This window comes from Podarcis cretensis (assembly GCF_951804945.1).
Source record: "Podarcis cretensis genome assembly, chromosome: 12".
Lineage (NCBI taxonomy): Eukaryota > Metazoa > Chordata > Lepidosauria > Squamata > Lacertidae > Podarcis > Podarcis cretensis.
Genome location: NC_137181.1, coordinates 22862510 through 22887594, shown reverse-complemented (window position 1 = coordinate 22887594; position 25085 = coordinate 22862510). Strand labels below are relative to the sequence as shown.

General features: G+C 39.5%; 1 long non-coding RNA gene across 1 annotated transcript in view; it reads left to right on the top strand.

Annotated features, from left to right (window-relative positions):
- LOC307199795 overlaps nucleotides 1-25085 on the top strand; it is a 70511-nt gene that overhangs the window by 28475 nt on the left and 16951 nt on the right. The window contains exon 4 of the long non-coding RNA XR_013832200.1: nucleotides 10671-10853. This is a non-coding gene — a long non-coding RNA (uncharacterized lncRNA). The remainder of the gene's footprint in view (nucleotides 1-10670; nucleotides 10854-25085) is intronic.

The window sequence follows — 25085 nt, the reverse complement described above, 5'->3', positions numbered from 1 at the left end:
GGCCTGCCTATGTTTCTATACCAATGAAAGCTTTCCCTCCTCTGTTGACAGCATGGAAATGCAGGCTGCAAATCTTTTAGCAAGCCAGTAGCTTTTGTGGGCTTACTTAGAAGGCTGACTTACAACTTTCCTCCATGCATTTGTTTAACCCTTCTTCAACATTATCTGTGTCAGAGAGGGCATTACCATTCCATTAATTAATGAGTGGCACAAGAATAAGTACTCTGGTTGTCCTGAATCATTTTGGCTAGTCGATTAAGGTATTTATCATATTTCCCCTATGCTTCCTTAAAATGTTCCGATTCTTTGAAAATGGCATCCATCACTAATAAATTAAGACAATGATTACTCCGAGAAAATTAAATACAACCTTCGAGCAACAATATTTAGCACTTGCATAGGTACAAAAGGGGCATATAAATGTAAGAAAAGAAAAAAAGATTGTATTTCAAGTGTGTATGCCATGTTTAGTTGATCATTAGAGCAAAGGTAAAAAAAGTGTGACCCACCAGATTTTTTTAGACTATCAGTCCCAGCCAACATGGCCAGTGGTCAGGGATGATGAAGGTTGTAGTTCAGTAACATCTGGAAAGCTGTAGATTTCTCAGGCTTGATTGTGAGACATAATCACTCATTTTGTCCCTTTCCTCTCATGCAAGAAGGAATGCCTCTACCAAGAGGATGCCTGCTATGACGCATGCATCATTTAAGAACAAAGTATGCTTCCCTCCCACCTTCAAAGCTATATGCAGGCTTCATTGGTTAATACTCACACAGTTAAATCAAGATTTCTTTTAACTATGTGGCAGTCCTTTTTCAAATCAAGTATTCATATGCTGGGAGCATTGGCCTGTCACTTTGAGCCATAAAGTTTAATCATTATTTAAAGGTGAGCATGCAGTGTGCTAGTGAGTAGGGCAAAACTTGCAGCCGCTTTGCTTGTCTGCTGTTCCTGTCATTCTGTTGGGAGCCAAGCCATAGTTTGACTTTAGCCAGCAACATCTGAACTCAAGTTTGTGGTTTATTTCTGCCATGAAAGACCTTGGTTACAATATGTGGTTTCCTTAAACAAACCACGAACCTGGATTTAATGGTAAGCCAAACCATGGCTTGTGGCAGGAGAAAAGCAAAACACCCTTGGTTTTCAACCCAAGTATGTGCTTACCTTTGAATCACCATTAACTGCTTTAAAGTGACATGAACCAGTGTGAAAGCCTGGTGTAAAAATGCTAACCATCAGATGAACTTGTTTTTTTCTGAAGTGGTATCTTCCAGTTTTCCCACATACTGGCTCTTCTGTAAGCGGAATGTGACAGATAACCTTAGGCAGCAGAGCTGGGGGCAACACTAATTAATTGTATGCAGTCTGGTCTTAGTCTGCTTTACTCCAAGCTGGTCTCATTCAGTTTAGTGAGACTTGCTCTTGAAATATTTTGTGGCAGTGGTACGGACGGTGTATTCTTGAAGCACACAGCTGTAATAAGTAGCCACTGTCTCTTCCATCTGCTTAGGCACTAGAGACCCTTTGAATGAATGGAGAAGCAAATATGGTAACTGATGTTTTCATGCAATGCAATGCATATCACCAAACAGACATTTTTCTAGTCCAGCTGGTGTTGATATGTGCACATGTGCATGGGAATGCTTCATTTTGTATGCTGAAATTATAGAGGGGTTTTTTAGTGTCATTCTCGAGAAAGAAAGAGACAATGGAACTACGTTGTTTTTTTTTACCTGCACATTATTGCAAGGTTTTTCCATTGGGCAGATGCCATGCTATTCACTGATTAATGAGAAAATTCCAACTGCAGAGCCAGGTATAAATTATGTTGGAAGTAGGTCAAGGCAGGAACATACTTTGCAACAAACACAGCCATCCTGCTGGCTTACTTGGAGAACTGAACAAACAGCCTTTCCAGTCCCATCCCTCCCCATCGGTGAAAAGCTTTGGAAGTTCCAAGTAACCTGTTCTAGCTTGTTTCGGGAACTTCATCAACTGCAAGTTCCTTAGGGTCTTTCCAGATAATGAAATTAAAGCTTGCAAAACATTCATGTTGTTTTTACTTGTATCTCTCCATTCATGTTTAGTCTGGGTGCTGAAGAGGTCAACCTGGAATTTTGGTGTGCCAAGCATGGTTTTATAGGTGTGTAGGTGCCAGAATCGGCAGTTTGAAATATTTGGCTGTGATGTTTTGGTAAACAAAGCTGAAAATGCTTATGCAAGTGGTGGTATTTATTTTTAAATCCTTCAGATTAAATAAACCAATTAAGTCAACAACAGTAGTTAGAATTCATAGTAAACAACTAGGACATAAAGGGAATTCACATTTCAACTTGTGAATGTCAAAGTAGTGCAGATAAGCAATTTCATCTTCACCCTCTTCTCCAGATAAAGGGTATGCTGCTGCAAGTGTGTGCTCATTAGAGCAGCTGTCTCAAAAAAATAAAAATAAAAAATAAATTAGAGCAGCTGTCATGGAGTTCTAGCCAAAGTTAGTTTATATACTGCACAGACCCATTGAAATGAATGGACAACATGGGCTTGAATCTTAGCTCCATTTAATAGGGCTTCTGTTTTTGTTCCTGTTTATTATTTTGCTTTCAGGTAGTCATGGTTAGAATTGCACTGTAACTTAGGCCCATTAATTTAAATGGGTCTAATCTAAGTCAACTTTAGCTTGGATCCAACCCATGATTTTCCTAGCCGTGGCACAGAAATGTACAAGAGAGTTTTAACTGTAGAACATTTACACCAGTTGATATGGTAAGGCTGTGTAGAATGCAGTTAACATTTGAAGAGTTCTAATACTGCTTTGGAGCTGGATGTATTGTTAAATGTGCAGTCTACGTGCCACCCTGCAATTTCCTCATGTAATCCCGACACTTAATTCTAGGGATCTTTTGGCACTGAGACCAGAATTTGACACTCCCAACAGTTAACACAGATCACAGAGATAAGTCAGAAGTCAATTCTGATCAGCATTCGTAGGAATGCATAAGAAACCTAGGATGTGGTCAGGGGAAAGGGGATGGGAGGAGTAGGAGAGATTTGACAGAAAGGCTGGAATAGGTATCAGAAAGGAAAAATGGGCACTGCATCATGGGCACTGTAGAAACATGGGGAGGTTGTACAAAGATAAAATACTGAACAAAAATGAAATTTGCATTTGTTTCTCTCACTTTTTCCACTTGCACTGCCCACTACTGCCATGTAGTTCTAGGAAGGCTGCCCAGAAGAGAATTCAGACTTTGGGCTAAAAAAAAGGTTCCCCACCCATGAATGTGGCCATAGCACTTCATAGCCAGTGTTGTATCCTCACTGAGAATATCTTACAAATTTAGTCCACCCATTTCCACACTTCGAAGTCTGGACTTTTGTTTCAACTTCTGAATCATAACTCCTTTTGGATACTTTAACAGTGTGTCACGGTGCCCCAGCCAGCTACAGCATGGACCACTCACAGACTTATTAATTTTTCTGCAGTTTGACCTATGTCACAGAATTGTTTCCCATTGCCTGCTGCTTCCTTAGTTCCTTTCCCTGACATATTAAACTTCCAGTGGTAGTATACTAGCAAATAAAAACATCACTCATCTGAAATCACCCAGATATGTTTGTGGTGACTCACGGTAGTACCATATATCACTTGCTCTCACTCTTGAGATACAGTACCGAATTGGACCTGAGTTGGCTAGTCTGAATTTCCAGTTTTCACAAGCATATCTTCAATGCTTTTTTCCTTGACATACCGTACAAATTCTGAACATATTATTCTGAACCGTTTGCTTTTTGTTCTCAATATTTGTTTACACAACTCATTCTATTGTAACAGAACCTGTTCCGAAAGTTTGAGGTATATTGACGCTGGCATAGACTTGAGGTATATTGACGCTGGCATAGACTTAAATTACATTCCTGTGGTACAGGTGGGTGGGGCTAACAGATGGACAAAAAAAGCAGTGGCAAAAATATCTATATTGCAAGGCTGGAAGGACAACTGCCCACCACTGACTTCTCACTGATCTGAATATCTCACTGCCCTTTCCACATTTGAACTCATGGCTTATAATTATCAGTGTTGTATAGATGCCAATTGGGCATATGAATTGCTTACGTTAATTTATATATTTAAGATAGAACGGATAGAATAGCCTTACTGTTAAATCAGCTAGCAATGGTTTTACATCTTACTTTTGTGTTATAGTTGCAAAATTAAAAAGGGTTAAAAACAGACACTATTGTGCACAAGCTTGCAGATTACATATTCTATACTTTTACACACTTGACTCTTTCTCCAGCAACTGCTCCCTCTGAAGGCCAATGGAGAGTCCATAATATAACACAACCATTGATCACTATTCTGGAGTATCCACAACTCTTGCTAATATTTCACTTCTAAGCATGTTTTTGAGCACAAACTCTCCTCCTACCATGCACATATTCAACACTGATGTCGAAACAGGTGCTCACTATGACGTTTTGAAGGTATTCTGCTACAATCAGATGTGAGATGTGTGTTGCAAACATGTGTTGAACTCTTATCTTCTCCATCATATCTTATACAAGATGGGCTTCCCTTGCTAAGCTGGCTGGAAAGAGAAAGGCTAAGGGCACAGCATTATAAAGTAGGCTGGTCTGACATTCCATCTGATTCAATGGCCATATTGTATTAAATGTTTCAATTATCTGACTGAATGGCATTCCATAAACCTGGCTGATGCCTCATTGCATGCTCCTTGTTCTTGGAAGTGCCTGAGTAAACCTTTTTCTTGCCACCTTCACGATGTAGACAGTCGTGTATCTAAAGTCCCCTCCTGCAGCTGCAGACTATGTTAGCATTCATACAAGCCATGTGGAAGATGCTCTCCCATATGCTCAGTGTGAATAAACAATACGATCAGTATCTTTATCAGAAGCCAGTTATGGCTTTCAGTAGCTCACTTTTCTAGGAATAATGTAATGTTAGAGCTATTGACTATCTTAAATGATGATGATGATAATTATTATTATTATTATTATTATTATTATTATTATTATTATTATTATTATTTATACCCCACCCACTCTAGGCGGCTTCCAACAAAATATTAAAATACAATAGTCCTTCAGATATTAAAAGCTTCCCTAAACAGGGCTGCCTTGATGTTTTCTAAAATTCTGGTAGTTGTTTTTTCCTTTGACATCTGGTGGGAGGGTGTTCCACAGGGCGGGTGCCACTACTGAGAAGGCCCTCTGCCTGGTTCTCTGTAAATTCGCTTCTAGAAGAGAGAGAACTTCCTCGGCGCTAGATCTTACATCACAATAACTTCCTGTGCTGTGATTTGCAAGGCTCACATGTTCTGTGGAAATTGCTTGTTGGACAGCACATAGGGAACTGCGAAATGCTGTTCATAGGACTTCCTATTGACCAGTGTCAGTACACAGACCATCAGCTCTTGACAGAAGCATCAATGGCCTGAAAGGAACAGTTGGGACAGCCCCTGCCCTACCCTTCAGGCTGCTTAAGACCAGCATGGCCTCAGGGAAGGCAGAAGTGCCCCCAGCTGGCATGAGAGTAAAAAAGGGTAAAGATAAAGGGCCCTTGGATGGTTAAGTCCTGTCAAAGGTGACTATTGGGTGTGGTGCTCATCTTGCTTTTCAGGCTGAGGGAGCCGGCGTTTGTCTGGAGACAGCTTTCCGGGTCATGTGGCCAGTATGACTAAACAGCTTCTGGTGCAACAGGACACCATGACGGAAGCCAGAGCACATGGAAATGCTGTTACTTTCCCGCTGCAGCGGTACCTATTTATCTACTTGCACTGGCGTGCTTTTGAACTTCTAGGTTGGCAGGAGCTGGGACAGAGTAATGGGAGCTCACTCCGTCACGCGGATTTGAAATGCTGACCTGGTCGGCAAGCCCAAGAGGCTCAGTGGTTTACACCACTGCACCACCTGCTCCCAGCTGGCATGAGAGTACTGTCAGCCTTCTATATAATGTATTTGTTTTAGTGTTTTGAAATTGTAAACTACCTTGGGTGCCACGGCAGAAAGGTGGTAGATAAATCCATTAAATGAATGAATGAATGTTCCAACACAACCAATAAATGACATTAATATATGCATCCCTCCAAAGCATAGGCAACATTTTCAAATTCAGATTTACACCTCTGTGACATCTGTACAGTAATTTTGCACAACTACTGATCATGAATATGGCATAGATTTGACCCCTCTGTGCAATGTTTCACCTCATGTTCTGAGGTGGTTTTGTGATCCACTGGAAGCATGTCTGTCAGAGGAAGGTATGCCACCTTTGTAAATGGCTGCAGTTTCTGTCTTTCTTGACTGAGTAATCTGGAGTTAAAACCATAGCACTCTGGAGTCGAGGGATCATTAATTATTGACTCCATGAAGGGGAAATGTTATGTCTTGAGCTCATTGTAGTGATATAAATTGATGAGCAAGAACTTTAAGGATATACACTGCTTGCTTAGTGTTGTCTTTTCCCATGGGAGTTGTAGGGCCTGAATAATTGAGGTGGATGGGAAAGTTTAACCATTTTATTGCTGGAGTTCTCATCAGGAACTATTGATAAATACACAAATTGCAATAAAATTATTTATCTACTTGATATTCTAGTCATTTACTAATTAATTAAATAGAGCAGCTACATTTCCTGAGTGAGACTGTGATCTTATGCATGCTTGCTTGGAAGCAGACCTCTCTGAAGTCTGCGAGACTTTGTAACTATGGAAAGTTAAGTCAACTGAGATTTTGAAATGGTGGCGACCAAGTTTCATAAGCTTCTAACTATAACAAAAACATCATTTTGCCATATTACAGAATCAGCTGATTTCTTTACAGCTCTGCATAAAGTATCACAGATAACATGATGAGCCATGTCATCAGGATGTTTAGCTGAACCAAGCCCTATAAAGTTATGTCATCATCTTACGTAATTTGGAGGTGGAGTCAGGTGATGTTTTTTAACCATAAATGTGAATGAAAAAGCAGGTCCACTGCCAAAAAACCCCCAAGTGTTCTACCATGTAAGAGAAAAATGCCGAGATAAGACGGTATCAGGTGTTCAAAAATCAAAGAATGTCCCAAGTTAAAACTGAGGCTCCTCATCTAATGTTAGGCTGCCCATTGCTGTCATTGAATTACCAACAGGGAAAGGAAGGCCTGTAAATCCCATTCTTCCTGCTGCTGCTGGAAGAGCCATCAATCCTGCTATAACCTGCCGCCAAACATGACTCAGTACAAATTCCTCTGGATCCTCTCCTCTTTCCATGCATCTGGTAAGAGTCTGTGCCTTCAATTTACTTTTGGTGTGCAAGTCCATATGCAACTTGACAAGAATAACATCAACACAAGGAATTTAATCATTTGATTGAATTTATTATATACCATATTGGCTCAGGGTGGTTTGCAGCATTTATAACACTTCCTTCTTCCTTTCCTTTCTCCTCACCATTGTAGATATGTAGACAAACAGAAACTGAAAGACACTGGGGCTCCTCTGTCAGACGACTCAGCTACATGTGTAAAGATAAAGTGCTTTATATGCGTTATAACACCATGACACCAGATGACGCTGTGGAGTTCCATTTTTCACCAATGGAACTTCCTTGTATGAAGTTTACAGCGTGTTTAACTGAACCACTTGGATGTGTCAAGGTTCAACCAGAGTAACATATGGAGGTGCTTTATAATACAATCCTACTCCTAGGAAAGTGGGGATAGGATTGCAGCCTTACACCTTTTGTCCATATAGCCCAGTATGGTCTCCACTTATAGGCAGCAGCTCTCCAGTGCCTCAGCAGAGAAAAGTCTTCCCATCACCTGCAGCCTGATATTTTAAAATGGAGGTGCCAATGACTTGACTCTTGGAAATTTTGCGTGCAAGGTATGTGCTCTACCACTGAGCTATTATCTCTTCCCCTAAACAATGCTCCCTGCCTGCTATCTGGGATGGAGTCCTCTGCCACTCTAGAGGGGCTGGGCCAATGGCCCCAATAGTGTCCTAGTTGTTGCCTCAACAGAACCACAGATAAGGCTAGATGGGAACAAGGTGGCAGGAAGGTGAGCATCTCCCTTGCCATGGTGATGAGGACACTTCCTCCATTGCCTGGAGGCGTCAGTGGGTGGAGTCCTGTCAAGCCTGTCAGGTCTTGTTGACCAGGAGGTCAGGCGCCAGCAAGCAAGGATTACCTCTCCAGTCACCCACAGAGAGTGGAAGAGGAGAGGACAAAGGTCTGGGATGATTTAACTCTCTTGCAACTGAGGTTGAAAGGGAGAATAAGCCACAAGGGTTGGGCCATCTGCTTTTTGCCCATCACAAAAAACATTAATCCCATTAAAATCTCTGGTGAATATTTATGACCCCATCCACCTAGTCCTAATCCAGAATAGTTGCCTGGACTTGCAACTATAGTAGTAACCATGCACAACAAAGGTATGCTGGTCCTATTCTCAACAAGAAAATATTTACCAATTAAAATGTGGTTCTGTAATGAAGCCGTTCATTAGAACTGAAATAACAAAACAGCAGTTGATGTTCTAGCAAGCCAGGTATGACTGTGTTTCCACAAAAGTGAGTGTCTTCCTTTATCTTCTTAACAGAAGCTTTTCTCTTTGGAGAATAGTGGGATATCTTCATAAAAATCACATAGAGCTGGTTTATCTAACTTGAAAGAATAACTGTCATTTCCTTTTCTTAGTCTGGGTGATCAAAAGGAGACTAATTTTCAAAGGGAGATGGGAGTTTTCAGAGTAAGCTCTCCTTGAGGCTGAAGCCTCTGCCTCACTGTTTATTTCATTGGCAACTATGATCTCGCACACAATAATGTCTCTCTCTGTATAAATAACTGACAACTTGCTGCCCTTTATTTTTATGCTGGACTCCCAAACTGAGGTTGATGCCGTTAGATAAAGTGAGGGGGCTGCTTCAGGCAGTATTAGGTTATATTTTGGGGGGAGGAAGCGGAATCATTCAAGAGAGGCAGACTGTAAGTTATTCAGTATAAATATATTTTTACAATGTGCAAAAGTGCAGAAGAGTCATTTGAATTTTCTACCTCAGTATGCCTTGGGCTAGCTTTGAACCACACTGTGATGGATGCTCTGGCTTTGCAGATTAACTTTATAGTGCTGAGAGCTTTACCCTGAGCCTCACCTCTTATTATCAGATAGTGCTCATTCATTTTCTTATTTTCAGCCCAATATAAAGGACATCCAGTAGCAATCCTCAGTAGTCTTTTGTCTGTCTCAAGGATGGGGAATGTGTGGCCCTCTAGATATAGTTAGACTCCAACTCCCATAATCCTCAGCAACCATGACCAATAGCCAGGGATGGTGGGAATTGCAGTCCAGAAACACCTGAAGACACGCTCCCCATGTCTGGCCTATCCCACTCAAAGAGCTGACAGACATCAGATCAACACTATATGGCTAACTTGATCCAAAACACCCACCCACCTCACTCACACACGAAAACAAAGATCACCACAGCCAATCACAAACAAACAATCACATCCTAGGCCAACCCCAACCTCTCTCACCACCAAAGGAACACAAGTGAACAACACAAGCACGCTGACACCAAACTACATACATTAAGCATAATAGAAACACCGCTACCCCACCCCACCCCCATCCATCTCCCCTCCTTCCACCCTCCTTTCTTCTTTTTTTTTTCTTTTCTTTTTTCTTCTCCCCCTAATGCCTCAACAAATGAAATGGATTTGTAAAAATGTTACACAGGGAAAAAAAAATACGAGGCATTACACTTACACTGTAAAACAAGAAAACCCTTAATAAAATATATTAAAAATAAAATAAAATAAATAAATTTAAGGTGGAAAAGCTAAAACAACAACAACAACAAAAACCACTGTATGGGAAATTCATATGTCTGGCTTTTAACAGTGTGTGTGTCATTTTTCCCTTCCCACACACAGTTTGACCCTATGTGATGTGCTGTTATTTGCCAGCTCACCGGTTTTGACACTCTCATATTTAGTGTAATTACTATTGTTGTAAACAATTGGGCCTGCAGGTTTGTGCAGGCCCCAGGCACAAACTCCTTTGCGTAAAACAAAAAGAAAAGGTGCTGTTCGCCTTGTATTGCTATCATTATGAGATGCTTTTAAAAATCTTACAATAAATGCCCTTCAAGTGTCTGATATTTGATCCTGAGTTAAACTAAAACTGCTTGGGAGCTCTTCCCCTTTCAATTTGAATTCTCTAGCTGTGTATATACCCTTTAAAGCACATTTGCAGCACATTATTTCCCTCAGTTCCTTGTGAAAAAGGATTAATTGTTAAACGGCTCTGAAAATTGTAGCTCTGTGAGGAGAATAGGGAGTCTCTTAACAAATCTCAGCACCCTTAACTACACTTCCCAGAATTCTTTGGGGAAGCCATGACTGCTTAAAGTGGTATGATATTTCTTTAATGGCCCTCGAGTTGGCTATCCTGCCTTTGTTTGAAGACCTCTGGCAAGGGGAAGCCCACCACCCCTTTACATAGTTCTATCGTTCAATTCCTCTTACAATCAAGAATTTTGTCCTCATGTTTTACTTACTGTAAGATAAATTTGCTAGATCTAGTTCTAACCTAGATCTTTAAAAAGGTCTATAATTGACTTCCAAGGAGAGAAACAAACAAGCTTTTATTTTATTTTCAGAAAAAGCCCAGACCTGAACTGCATGTGGCTTTCAATTTCAAACCATTGTTCTCATGATGGAAGATGGAACTAAAAATCACATTTTACGTACTTCAAGAGTGGTTGCTGCATACAAAACAGTCTTCTAATCATCAGCAGTGCCGAGAAAGGAACTATTATATGCGCGGTATTAATCCAGTATTGGTAAGTTCACCAACTTGCATAATGTGCTGTGCACTTCTTTCAAGACATCTGCTTAAAGGTTATCTAACTCATTATCATCACATTTAGGAATGGCATTGATAAAACATGTGTTTTTCCCTTATAGAAGAAATATGGTGGGGGACAGTTGTCCTATTCAGTGGATAGAGAAATTAGACAGTTCTGTTTTTATGCAGTTACATATTCATCTAAACAAAATGAGTAGCCATAAATGTCACTGTTAACCTTTCATCTGAAGGTCTCTAGCCTGGAGGGAATGCCAGATAACGGGAAAACAGAAGTAAATTTGAAGTAAGAATGGCAATACTTCACACAGTGCCTTTTACTGTTGGATTATAGTATGCAGCAGCACTCCTAATATTTAAATCAATATCTGAAGGCTTTGTTTTAAATTGACAGCAGAAATGGCTCAAGTCCTATTGGTGACTTTGGCAGAAAAACTGAATGCTGTCTTGTGCGATAGTTAAAATACAATAACAGGCAATTTGTTGTCCTTTTTAATGATACCATATTCCCAAATTGGCTGCTTAAGGTGGGCTAACTTACCCAGCTGTTGTTGCTAATGTTCTTAAAGCAGCACCGCATATAATTCTCCATACAAAACTAAATACTTTATAAATAAGCACTGAGTGCATAGTTCACCAGAAAGTTCTGTTGCATGAGTCTCTTTGAAATTAACTGGAACAATGCAAAAGCGTTTATAGTTACAACACTACTGTGCTCTCAAACTGCTTCCATTCATTTCAGCAGAATTCCTGCAACAAAATGTTCCCATTAATGGTGGTCTAAAACAACCACACACTCTCTCTTTTATTCATTACTTTTTTATCCTTCAAGGTGCCATAGTTGGTGTCTCCCCTCTTCCCATTTTACCCTTGCAGCAATTCTATGAGGTAAATTTGACTGAGAGGAAGTGATTATCTGCCTGTAATCCTATGTACATTTCTAGAGACTGAGCTTCATTTACTTCAGTGGGACTTACTTTTGAGTAAACATACTTCAAAGTGTGCCACACTGGTATCTCATAGAATTGGAAGGGACCACGAGGGTCATTTAGTTCAACCCCCTGCAATGCTGGAATCTGTTTGCCCAATGTGGGGCTCAAATCCATGACTCTGAGATTAAGGGCCTCATGGTCTACCAACTGAGCTACCCATGTGTGTCACCCACCATTCATCATGACCCACTCAGAATCAAAATCCACTTCTCCCCAATCCTAGTATGTCCGTCTGGTAGTCACTTTACCACACTGGCCATTTTGACTATTCTCTTCATACAAAACATTCTGTGGCAAAACGAGAGCAGTGTCAGTGAAGTCCAAATTCATATTGAGGAAGACATTGCTGGCAAAAGAAAACTGCCTCCGTCCTTTGTAGAGTTGCCACCCCAGTCAGTCTTTGCCTAAAGCAAAAACATTTAAGTGAATTTGAAGATTCCTGTTCAGGCAAAACATCTGAGGAATTTTGCGGGAGACAAAGAGAGCTTTAATGAGACTAATTACTCATAGCTGTGTGTGTCTGTGCATCATAAAACTGATTCTAAGATTTGCCTTAAGAAGATAAAGGCGATTGGTTCCTCCATAGACAAAATACCTAAGGGATTTCAGAGGAAGCAAAGTGTTTCAATAGGACAAGTAAAGGAGAGGGAATTTTGTTTTTCCTGGGTACATCTACTCAGCCCTCCTTTTTAAGTTCTGCATGTGCAGAAGGTGTGGTACGTAAAATCTATCAGCAATATATGCCTGTTGTCAGTTGTATAAACATAGTGTAGATCTCTTTTCTCATATTGCATCACCACATGTTTTCAGAACATTTAATATGATGGACCACAAGAGGCTGGTTAAGGAGAAAAGAAAAAAACACCCATGACTTGACATCACAATGATCCTTACCAATGTACACATGTTGTTAAACACATGGTTTGGCATTTCATATCTCTTGTAAAAATTTAAATAGCAGCCATTGGGTAGAATAATTTAAAAGCGTAGTCTTGTAAAAGGCACCTAAAGAGCCAAAAAACACATGGTGTTAGAAGAAGAAGAAGAGTTTGGATCTGATATTCCGCCTTTCACTCCCCTTCAGGAGTCTCAAAGCGGCCAACAATCTCCTTTCCCTTCCTCCCCCACAACAAACACTCTGTGAGGTGAGTGGGGCTGAGAGACTTCAGAGAAGTGTGACTGGCCCAAGGTCACCCAGCAGCTGCATGTGGAGGAGCGGGGACGCGAACCTGGTTCCCCAGATTACGAGACTACCGCTCTTAACCACTACACCACACTGGCTCCCACTGGTTAAACATGTATGATTGTATTCAGTGAAGTCATTGTGTCAGGTGAATGATTTCTGTCTGCACAATGGAATTTACCCTCCCTCCCCCCCAAAAAAACTTGCACCCTCCCAAATCTGCTCTGGGTTTTCTTCCAATCCTCTAGAGCAAATCCGGGGAGGAGTGTGAGGGGAGCACAGGGAAAGATCCACTGTGTGAGCAGAAGCATTCCACTTGCACTAAGACTTTGTTGGATACAACCCTTCCCTACACCAGCCCTTTCATTGTGGTCCCAATTAAAATCCCGCCTTTCCCACCACCAGCTGTTATTTGGCATTGGAAGGAAGCCTTGGGACTGTGATACAGGAGAAAAGGGTTAAGTCTTCCTCTTCTCTATTAGCTACGTAAACTACCTGTTTAATGTTGCATGGACTTTGGCCATCAAGGTGGCTCTTTCAATGCAACATTTTTTCAAATGATGCCATATGGTTTTCTTCATGGCAAATTCTCAAAAGCAACACTTGAAGATTGAGATATTCAATGGTTGGAATGCATTCACCTTATCATTTGGGGAGCCATAACTTTTTTTTCAGGACTAAGAGGTTTAAATTTTATTAGAAAGGTACTGTATTTTTTGCTCTATAAGACTCACCTTTTCCCTCCTAAAAAATAAGGGAAAATGTGTGTGTGTCTTATGGAGCGAATACAGGCTGCGCAGCTATCCCAGAAGCCAGAACAGCAAGAGGGATCACTGCTTTCACTGCTTTCGTTTTCCTCCTCCAAAAACTAGGTGCATCTTACGGTCTAGTGCGTCTTATAGAGCGAAAAATATGGTATTTATATTGGATGAAATCTGGTGTCCAAGTGTGAATGGAATTCTACTTGGACAATGGGACTTTACTGTCCCCTCTTCCCCCTGCAGTCCCCTGCAAGCCCCCAAATCTACTCTGCAATAGATTTGGACAGAGCTGAAGACGGGCTGCCTCTCAGAGGGAAAAGGATGCAATTACAGCACTGAGGAGCAACAGCAGTGAAGATCAGTGGAGCATCTTGTCTGGGGAACATACCCACTGATCTGATGATCTCTAGAGGTTGGGCTGATGTCAGATGGGGATTTGTTATTGTGCACCATCCTCCCCCTGCCACCTTTTGTACAAGTGTAACTTGCTTCACAGGATTTGGTTGATTAGTAACTCCACTTTCACCTTTCATCAGCTTGCGGTCAAGGCTGCAGTAACACATCGCGCCAGAATTCTGTTCTTTAGCCTCCTGTTGTGAATGGAATGTGAGGGTGTGTAAGCTGTTTCTCTAAGGCGGTGTGTGAAATATGATTGGCAGGCAAAGTCATGTTTGGGTACATGAAGAATGTTCTTCCAGAATTGCAGTAAAATATTAACATTGTGCTCCTCCTCCTCCTCCTCCTCCTCTTCTTCTTCATTGAAACTTTTCATTGTAGAATACAATAAAAAACAAACTTTTTTTTTAAAAAAGGGAAAGGAAAAGAGAAGGTGGGAAACAAAATGCAAATCTCTCTTTTAAAGGTAGATCTTAACCCTTGCCTCACACAGAAGTGGGTGGACCCTCCCAGCTCTCACCTGGGAGTGTCTCTTTCTTCTCCCCACCCTGGGAGATCATCCCTTCCTTGCCAGTGTGGTGTAGTGGTTAAGAGCAGTAGTCTCGTAATCTGGTGAACCGGGTTCGCGTCTCCGCTCCTCCACATGCAGCTGCTGGGTGACCTTGGGCTAGTCACACTTCTTTGAAGTCTCTCAGGGTCTTTCACCAGCCAGCTATCTCCTTCCTGTGCATACTCTCTTTTTTTTTTTTTTTTTTTTATTAAATTTTGACATAAATATATTTCACAAACATACAAAAGACAAAATGAAAAAGAAAAAACAGAAAAAGAGAAAAAAAACAAACAAACAAAACATGAAATACATACAACTTTGATGACATTGATCGACTTCCCTTTATCTCGATTTCGGAAATTATTATCTTGTTTATCTATCTGCTGTGTCTATTCCTTAATAAAACTTTTTACGTAGTAAGCGTTATCTCATGCCTACTGTGATTTCTATAAGTACATATGTGTTTCTGATCAACATTTTAATTTTCCCCTTGTCTCTATTTCCATATATATCCTAAATTTATCCCATTCATTGTTAAATTTTGCACTTCTTTGATTTCTTATTTTCTGTGTCAATTTAGCCAGCTCCAAATAATCGGATAATTTAAGTTGCCACTCCTTTAGTGTTGGGATTTTTGGTGTTTTCCAGTACTGTGCTATGAGGGTTCTGGCGGCCACCGTTGCATATTGAAAAAAGGTTCTATCTTCTTCTTTGATATCCTTACCAATTATCCCCAGCAGGAAGGCTTCGGGTTTTTTAACAAACGTGTATTTAAGAATTTTTTTTAATTCATTATAGATGGATTCCCAAAATTTTTTGAGAATCTCGCACGTCCACCACATATGAATGAATTCGCCCTCCTTGCTCTTACATTTCCAACACAGTTTATCGCCCGTTCTATACATTTTATGTAGTTTTACCGGCGTTATGTACCATCTGTACATCATCTTATACATGTTTTCCTTTAGTGTCGTGCATGCTGAAAAATTCATATCTTTACACCACAATGCCTTCCATTTGTCAAACTCTATGTTGTACCCTAGGTCTACCGCCCACTTCACCATTACATCCTTTACTTCCTCGTCCTTGGTGTCCCACTCAAGTAACTGGTTGTACATTTTTGATAATAATTTTGTTTTACTTTCTATTATTTCAATCTGAAATCTAGATTTCTTGTCATTTATTCCGATCTTATTATCTTCTCTCCACATTGAATTAATTTGATGGTATTGAATCCAGCCAGTCAGCTTGCTTTTTATTTCTTCATAAGGTCTAATCCTCCACCCGGATTCTGTTTTGGTTAGTAAATCTTCATATGTCCATCTTTCCCCCTCTATATTTAATTTTTTAATTGTTAAAATGTCTATTGGTGATAACCACCAGGGCGTTTTCTGCTCCAGCAGTTTTTTATTCCTTTCCCACACTTCCAGCAGTGGCCCTCTGAAAATGTGGTTAGAAAAACCTTTATGAACCCTTCCCTTGTCTCGCCATAAATAGGCATGCCAACCGAATCTTAGATTAAACCCCTCTAGATCTAACAAATTTTTGTTTTTGATGACAATCCAGTCTTTTACCCAACAAAGACATGCAGCTTCGTAATATAACCTCAAGTTTGGAACCGCAAGGCCACCCCTATCTCTTTGGTCTGTGAGCAATTTAAATCTGATTCTTGGTCTCTTTCCCTGCCAAATGAATTTAGAAAGTAATCTCTGCCATTCTTTGAATATTGAGGTTCCTCTAATTATCGGTATATTCTGAAATAGGAAGAGTAATTTAGGTAGTAAGGTCATTTTAATCGCCGCCATTCTCCCCAACCACGAGAGATGTATTCTATTCCATGTATCCAAGTCCTTCATTATTTCTTTCCATGTTTTCTTATAATTATTTTCAATCAGATTTATATTTTTCATAGTTAACCAGATTCCAAGGTATTTTACTTTTTTAGTTATTTTAATTCCAGTTTGACTTTCAAGATCGTTTTTGGTTTCTTCTTCCATATTTTTGGTCATTATTTTAGTCTTTGCTCTGTTCAATTTAAATCCGGATAATTTTCCAAATTCCTCTAGTAGCTTTAACACTTTGCCGACGCTCTCTTTTGGTTCTTCCAATGACAGCATAAGATCGTCTGCATATGTTTTCAGTTTATATTCTTTCGCTCCTATTTTTATGCCACGGATCTCTGGGGTTTTTCTTATCTTGTTTGTGATTATCTCTAAAACCATGATTAACAACAGCGGTGACAGAGGACACCCCTGTCGAGTGCCTTTTGCTATTTCAAACTGTTCTGTCAGGGTATTGTTAATAATTAATCTAGCTCTTTGTTGTGTGTAGATTGCTCTAACTCCTTGCAGGAATATGCCATCTATCCCTGATCTTTCCAGGCACTTTATCAGAAAACCCCAGGAGACATTGTCGAAAGCCTTCTCGGCATCGACGAACATTAAAGCAGCGGGAATTTCATTATGACATTCTAAATATTCAATGATGTCTATTGTATGTCTAATGTTATCTTTTATTTGTCTGTTGGGAAGGAAACCGGCCTGGTCAATATGGATGAGATTAGTTAAACACTTTTTAAGTCTGTGTGCCATTATATCTGCGAAGATCTTGTAGTCGTTATTTAGTAATGAAATCGGTCTATAATTCTTGATGTTAAGTTTGTCTGAATCTGGTTTCGGAATCAACGTGATATAGGCTTCTTTCCAGGATGCTGGCATTTTTCCTCCTCTTAGTATCTCGTTGATTACGTCACATAGTACTGGTGTTAAGTGTTCCTCTAGGACCTTGTAATACTTGGCAGATAACCCGTCTGGGCCTGGGGCTTTCCCCAGTTTCATCCTCTTGATTGCCTCTCGGATCTCCTCTATTTTTATGGGTTTATTTAAGGCGGTTCTTTCCTCTTCTGATATATTTTTGGGACTATTTTCTTCTAGATATTTTGCGATGCCCGTTAAATCTTCTTCTTCTCTTTTGTATAAGTTCTCATAGAATTTAAGGAAGTTCTTTTTTATATCATTGGGGTCTTCCAAGACTTGTTCTTCAACTTTTATTTTATTGATGGTACTAAATTTTCTTCTTTTTCTCAGTTGCCACGCCAGAAACTTTCCAATTTTATTTGCTGATTCGAAGGACCTTTGTTTCATTAACTTTATTCCCCATTCCACCTCTTGGCTTATTAATATCGAGTATTCTGTTTGGAGCGTTTTATATTGTTGCTTATAGCCATCGTCATTTGGGTTTTTTATCATATTTTTTCGCATTCTTTCAATTGATGGATTAATTCTTCTTTTTTTTTCTCTTTAGCCTTTTTTCTTTGGGAATTTTGTTGTATCAGGAGGCCTCTTAACACAGCCTTGCTAGCATCCCATACTGTGTCTATACCTGTCCCTTTGTTGATGTTTAAGTCAAAGTAGTCTTTAATGGTAATTTTAGCTTTTTCGATCACTTCTTCTTTTTCAAGTAGGTAGTCATTCATTCTCCATCTGTACAGCCCTTGAATCTTCCACTTTAATTGTAATGTTATTGGGCTATGATCCGATAAGGTTCTGGGTAGAATTTCGCACTTCTCCGTTCTTATTATTAGTTCTCTTGAGATCCATATCTGATCCAGCCTGCTCCAGCTCTGATGTGGTTCAGAGAAGTGGGTAAATTGTTTCGTTGTAGGGTTTTTGTATCTCCATATATCTATTAGGTCCAGATTTTCTTCCAGATCATTAAACGATTTCGGTAGTTTCCCTTGATTTATGTTCTTTTTTCTTGTACTTCTATCTAGTTCTGGCGTCGGAACCGCATTTAAATCTCCAAGTAAGACCAGTTTATTGTTGTCTAGCTCTAATAAATATTGTTCCAGTTTTTTAAAGAACTCCATTCTATTTGAGTTTGGGGCATAGACTGTTACCACGTTTATTTTCTCTCCCTGGAAGTTAATTTGAATTCCTAAAACTCTTCCATCCTCATCCTTGCAAATTTGTTTGGGTTCTAGTTTCTCCTTCGCATAGATTACTACCCCTCTTTTTTTCTTTGAGTTTGAATTAATGAATTCTATTCCCAACTTCTTATTTATTAGAATATGCTTATGTTTTTTGGCAACATGAGTTTCTTGGCAACAAATGACATCAATATTTTTTTTCTTTATAATCTTTTCAAATTTGTTTCTCTTGGGCTTATCGTTAAAACCATTCACATTCCACGAAAGAAACTTAAGAGACATTTTGGGTTATTATTGCGTGCGCTTTATCCTTATTTCTGGTTTAGAATCTGGTGTTATTCTTTCTGTTGGATTCTCTGTCTTCTCCTTCCTCTTCTTCCTCCGATTTTGTGTCTTCCGTCTCCTCCTCCGTTCCCCCCCGCCCCCAACTCCACTCCCCCCCGTCTCCCTCCCCCCCGCATCCAGGTCACCTCCTCGCTGTCTTGCTTCCTCTCTACCCAGATCTTTTTCGTACCTTCTCAGGAACTTTTCTGCTTCATGTGTATCTGTCAACTTGAATTTTTTGTTCTTGTAATAGAAGGAAACCCCTTCTGGGAATTCCCATTTATACTGAATTGTGCTTCTCTTCAGCACACTTGTCAACTGTGTATATCCTTCCCTTTTGCGTAGAATCCTGACTGGAATGTCTTTATAAATGACGATTGGACGTTCTCCAATCATCAGCTTTTTTTTAAAGCTCGTTCTTACTATTGTATTTTTCATTTCTATGGTGTTAAAAATTACTAGGCAGTCTCCCGGGGTTTTTTTTGATTTGATTTGTTGTGGTTTCCCTCTTATTCTAAATGCGTTCTCTATGGTGTATGCTACTTGTTCCTCTTTCATCTGCAGCCATTTTGCTAGTTCCTTAACTATTCTTTCCCTTATGTTTTCATTTTCTTCTTCGGCAATCCCTCTGAATTTTAAATTAAGATGTTTTTGACGCATCTCTGCCATGGCCAAATTGTCCCATAGTTGATCTTGTGTTTTAATTAAGTTTTTTACTTCATCCTTTAGCTTTTCTGTTTCTTTCTTTTGATCCCTCAACTCTTTCTGCATTCTTTTATTTGATTCTTCAAGTGATTTTGATTTGACTGTCAGATCTTGTATCTTTTTTGTGAGTTCGCCTACAGCACTTTCTATTTTACTATCTATTTGTTCCTGCAATTCTCCTAGCTTACTTTCCATATGCATTTCTCTTTGCTTGAATTCCTCTTTGATTTTTAGCCATAGAATGTCTAGATCCTTAATCTCTTCTTGCCGGGATGCCTTTCTATCTCCCGGAGTCCCTCCGGCTTTTTTACCATCTTTCCACGACATCTTGTAATTTGTCTCTCTCTCCCCAGAGGGGCTCACAATCTTACTTGTCCTTATCCTTATTTTATTCTTTATTTTTATTTTTCCCCCTTGTATGTATATATATTCTCCACCCCAGAGACACTCTAGACTATGTAAGTTGTTCTCCTGTCTTCCTGTCTTTTTCCTGTCTTTTTATCCTCTTTCGTTTTTCCCCGTTTTAGATAATAGCTTTCATTATCTTAATTCTGTTTGCCTATTTCCAATTATTCACTCAAAATTGTTAAATCCCATTTACATTTCTAAAAACCTTTGGATTGTTGAATACTCAAATTGAGTTAGTATATTAGTATGGTTGTTATTAGAGACAGGACAAAGTTGAAAAAGATAGGAGGGAGTAGTCAAAAATCAAATATAGAGTCTTTCTTTTTTAATCCAGGAGGGGTTGTATAGTCTTTCTATATACCTGTAATCTTCAGCCACTTGTTGGCTTAATCCAATATTCAGGAGTTGTACTGAGTCTTTACACTCTGATGACTCTAATTCCACGTTCCAGTAAGTCACTTTCTGCTATAGAGATATTATTATGTCCCTCGAAGCCACTCTGCACCGGTTGTGGCAGACTGTAGTTAATTGTAGTTAATCACCTTATCATTCAACGTAAAAGGTTATAACCAACAAAAGGTTATAACCAGCAAATAAAGAAGCATCCTGGATCAGATGTTGTTCAGGTAGGTTAAAGTCCTTCTATAACTAAAGGTATATAATTAAGAGTAAAAATGGATTGAATAAATTTTTAGTAAAGTTAGTTAAGTTAAATTGTTACAATTAGAGGGAAGAAAGGGAAGAAGGGCAAGAAGGACAAGTATTAAAGTATTAAAGAAAAAAACGGGGAGGAGGAGGTAATCCAGATTAGAGGACATCAAAAAACCAAAACGAAACATAGCAAAAGCAAAGTAGATAAAGTAGATATTCTTGTACATTGTGTTCCTATTCTTGACTACCTGCTTATTCTAGTATTTTTCCTGCATGAGGCTTTGGCACACATGTCTTATTTACAAATCTCAACAGGCTTTGCTTCATCAAATGCTTAACATTCCTTTCTTGGGCGAGCAATGGCTGTTATGTAAGAACTGGTTCTGACACTCAAGCAAGGAAGTGTTGTGGCTTTCTGTTTAATCTCTTGCGTTGGTGCACAGATTACATGGGCAGTTCTGCTCTCCACCAGAGAGAGGCAAAATTAAACAAACCTTGAGCCCAACACTTAGTTAACAAAGTTAATCAAAGCAGGACATTCATTCTTCTGCCTCCTCTTAATGATATAGAACAGCATTATGTAACTAGTTGTCTTGATCTGTTCTTCTCCTGCATAGATTTTGTTGAGCAAAAGTGTGGGTTCCCCCTCTCACTACTTTTACCCATAGCACTAACTTCACTCTGTTGTTTGTTTACATTGCCATTAGGCAAAGTGTTGGTGCAGATTTTTAAAAAGTAGCTGGAATTGAGAAAAATGTTTGTGTCCGTGCCTCTGTTTTTTCCATGGGTCAGGAATTCCCAGAGCCATCTTTATAGTAAAATGGGGGAGAGTTCAGGTAAATTCAGATAAGATCAACAAATGAAGTACATGTGGGAGTAACATATATTTAAAGAGATGTTTGTTCTATGCATGAAGAAGTAGTACTGTAAAGGATAAAGTGTATTAGAAGTTATAGGTGGATTATTAGAATGAGACAGGGATGAAGTACAAAATCTGGCCAGTGGGCCAGATCCTGATCTGCCCAACCCCCTGTGAGCATTTTGGCAGTGGGACCTTCACTAAATCTGCTTTGCTACTTTCTTGAATGTTTTTGCTTACCAGAATGTGTCTCTGAACTCTGGTAATGCCTTTTGCTTGCCTGGATTTGTGTGTGTAGAAAAAAGCCTATTGCACAAAGGTAAAATTAGAATACTAATTAAAATACCCTCCAACATTCCTTGTTAAAATAGGGGCATTCTATTCTAGAGGGAATAGAATGTCCCTATTTTCATGCGGAATCATTTACTCCACCCACTGTTGCTTCTGACCCCACTCACCACTGGTGCATGTGGTTCTCCACCCCCGCCCCCCCAAAAAACACGGGTTGCCTGGAAGCGAATGCAGCCCTCTGGCTGAAAAAGGTTTCCTGCTCCTGGCACAAGCCATTATTCAGAGAATCAGAAGAACTGTAGCAGGAGAAGACCAAAAAAAACCTGAAGGTGGCACTAAAGGAATAGACTGGAGATAATCAAATACTTGTTCTCTTTGAGTGAATATAGCCTCGTGGCCAAAAGAAAATGAGCAAATCAGATTCGATCATTCTATTTCATATCCTTTTCCTCCCCACATTCCATTTCTCTCTCTCTCCCATCCCCTCCGTTCTGTCTTTTATTTAACAGCTGGCTTTGTATTTTCATATTCCTCTCTCACAACATCCTGCATCGTTCTCGCCCCACCAAATTCAATACATCAGTGGTGGTCTAACAATGTAGTGCAGTATCTAGCACAGCAACAGGGCAACCTCAATGCAAGATATGCGGGGGAAAGAAGTAATGGACATATGTTGATTTGTGCAAAGAAACATTGACACAGATAAACCCTTATGGTGCATTGGCACTGCAAGGCTTTCAGCTTAACACTATCCATGTTTATTTGGAAGGAAGTCTTACTGAATTCAATGCCTTCACTCCCTTAGAATTGTGCGTAGGTCTTCAACAGATTCATTCCCTGTACCAGAGAAGGCTGGAATCTCAGAACCTAACCTACCACACAGGGTTGTAGTGTGAATGAAATGGGGACGGGCAGAATCACCTTGAGATTGTTGGAAGAAGATGATGATAGATAGATAGATAGATAGATAGATAGATAGATAGATAGATAGATATTCATAGATCCTACATAATGAAAAAGGCTGAGGGGTAATTACTATGATTGATTGTAGGCATCTCCCAAGGAATATAGTCTGTCAGTAAGCTTAGGTAAAGATGGGTCTGTTGTTGTGTAAGATCAGTTCCTGCTCTAATGGAAAGTTAGACCTGAAGCCATAAATGGGTGATAGTCATAAATAAATTTAGCTGCTCTGGGGTTGGGGTGGGTGGGGGCAGTGTTACCTGCAAAAATTATTTGCTAAAGCAAACTGAAATATAACACGGCATTAACTGTTCTGTTCGGGTGAAATCAAATTTCCATTTTTTGTCCACTGGTTATTTCTCCTGGATAGCAATAATTATATTTCTTTCATAAAAGCAATACAAATCACCTAGGCATTTGTAATATCCAAGGCCCTCTGCATATCTAAGATCTGTCTTAAAGAAGCCATCACTTAGAATGAAATGTTCCAGGGAGTTGACAGTACATAATAATATTAAACAACAAATGTGGAAAACACACATGAAATACGACTGTACAAATTTATCAAAATATTTAACTTGATTTGGGTTGGATGCCAAGCAATAACACTTTTTGTCCATTTGATTTTCTGCCACCTAACAGTAATGTGAATGGATTAAACAAGGTGCAGGTTTTTTTTTTTTTTTAATGCTTCATGCAATTATACTACATAATGCTGGATCCAACCACTCATTCCACAGTAGTTCGTGTGAGGGATCTTGGTCTAATCATTCGGCAGGCACACAAAACAATTAAACCCATGTAACTTCAAATTCATCATTTCATACTCTTCTTTCTTTTGACTTCCCCATACCTCCCCATCCCTGCATCCTTGTTTAATGATTCTTTAGCAACCCTTAAGTCCATTGTCTTAATTCCCTTTCATAGAGTTTCCTTTAGTTTTTAGTTACTGCTGCAATTCTTTAGCTCTTACCCCCTGACATCTTAACATTCCTCAATTTTACAATTGTTTTTAAGATATATTTTAAATTTCTTCCAGTCCTCTTCCACTGTCTCTTTCCCCTGGTCACGGATTCTGCCCGTCATCTCGGCCAGTCCCATAAAGTCCATCACCTTTGTTTGCCATTCTTCCAGAGTAGGTAGTTCTTGCATCTTCCAATACTTTGCCAGTAGAATTCTTGCTGCTGTAGTGGCGTACATAAAGAAAATCCTATCCTTCTTTAACACCAATTGGCCAACCATGCCCAAGAGAAAAGCCTCTGGTTTCTTAGGAAAAGTCCACCTAAGGACCTTCTTAATTTCATTATAGATCATTTCCCAGAAAGCTTTAACCTTTGGGCAGGTCCACCAAAGGTGGTAGAAGGTGCCTTCAGTCTCATTACATTTCCAACACTTATTATTAGGCAAATGGTAAATTTTTGCAAGCTTGACTGGGGTCATGTACCACCGATAGATCATTTTCATAATATTTTCTTTTAAAGCATTACATGCAGTAAATTTAATACCGGTGGTCCATAACTGTTCCCAGTCAGCAAACATAATATCATGACCAATATCTTGTGCCCATTTAATCATTGCTGATTTCACCGTTTCATCCTGTGTATTCCATCTCAACAGCAAGTTATACATTTTTGATAAGTTCTTAGTATTGGGTTCCAACAATTCTGTTTCTAATTTTGACCTCTCTTTCTGAAATCCTATTTTCCTGTTCTGTTTAAATGTCTCATTTATCTGATGATAGTGCAACCAATCTCGAACCTTGGGCTTTAGTTTCTCATAACTCTGAAGTTTCACCCTTTCACCATCATATTCTAAAATTTCATAATATTTTGGCCATTTAGAGTCCATATTAAGCTTTTTTTACTTCTCTAGCTTCCATTGGTGACACCCACCTAGGGGTTTTACTTTCCAACAAATCTTTGTATCTAATCCAAACATTATACAATGCTTTCCTTACAATATGGTTTTTAAAGCCTTTATACACCTTTGCCTTGTCGTACCATAAATATGCATGCCAACCAAAGCTATTGTCATACCCTTCCAGATCCAAAATGTCTGTGTTCTCAAGAAGTAGCCAGTGTTTCAACCAGCAAAAGGCTGCCGATTCATAATAAAGTCTTAAGTCCGGCAGGGCAAACCCCCCTCTATCCTTTGCATCAGTTAAAATCTTAAATTTAATTCTAGGCTTTTTGCCCTGCCAG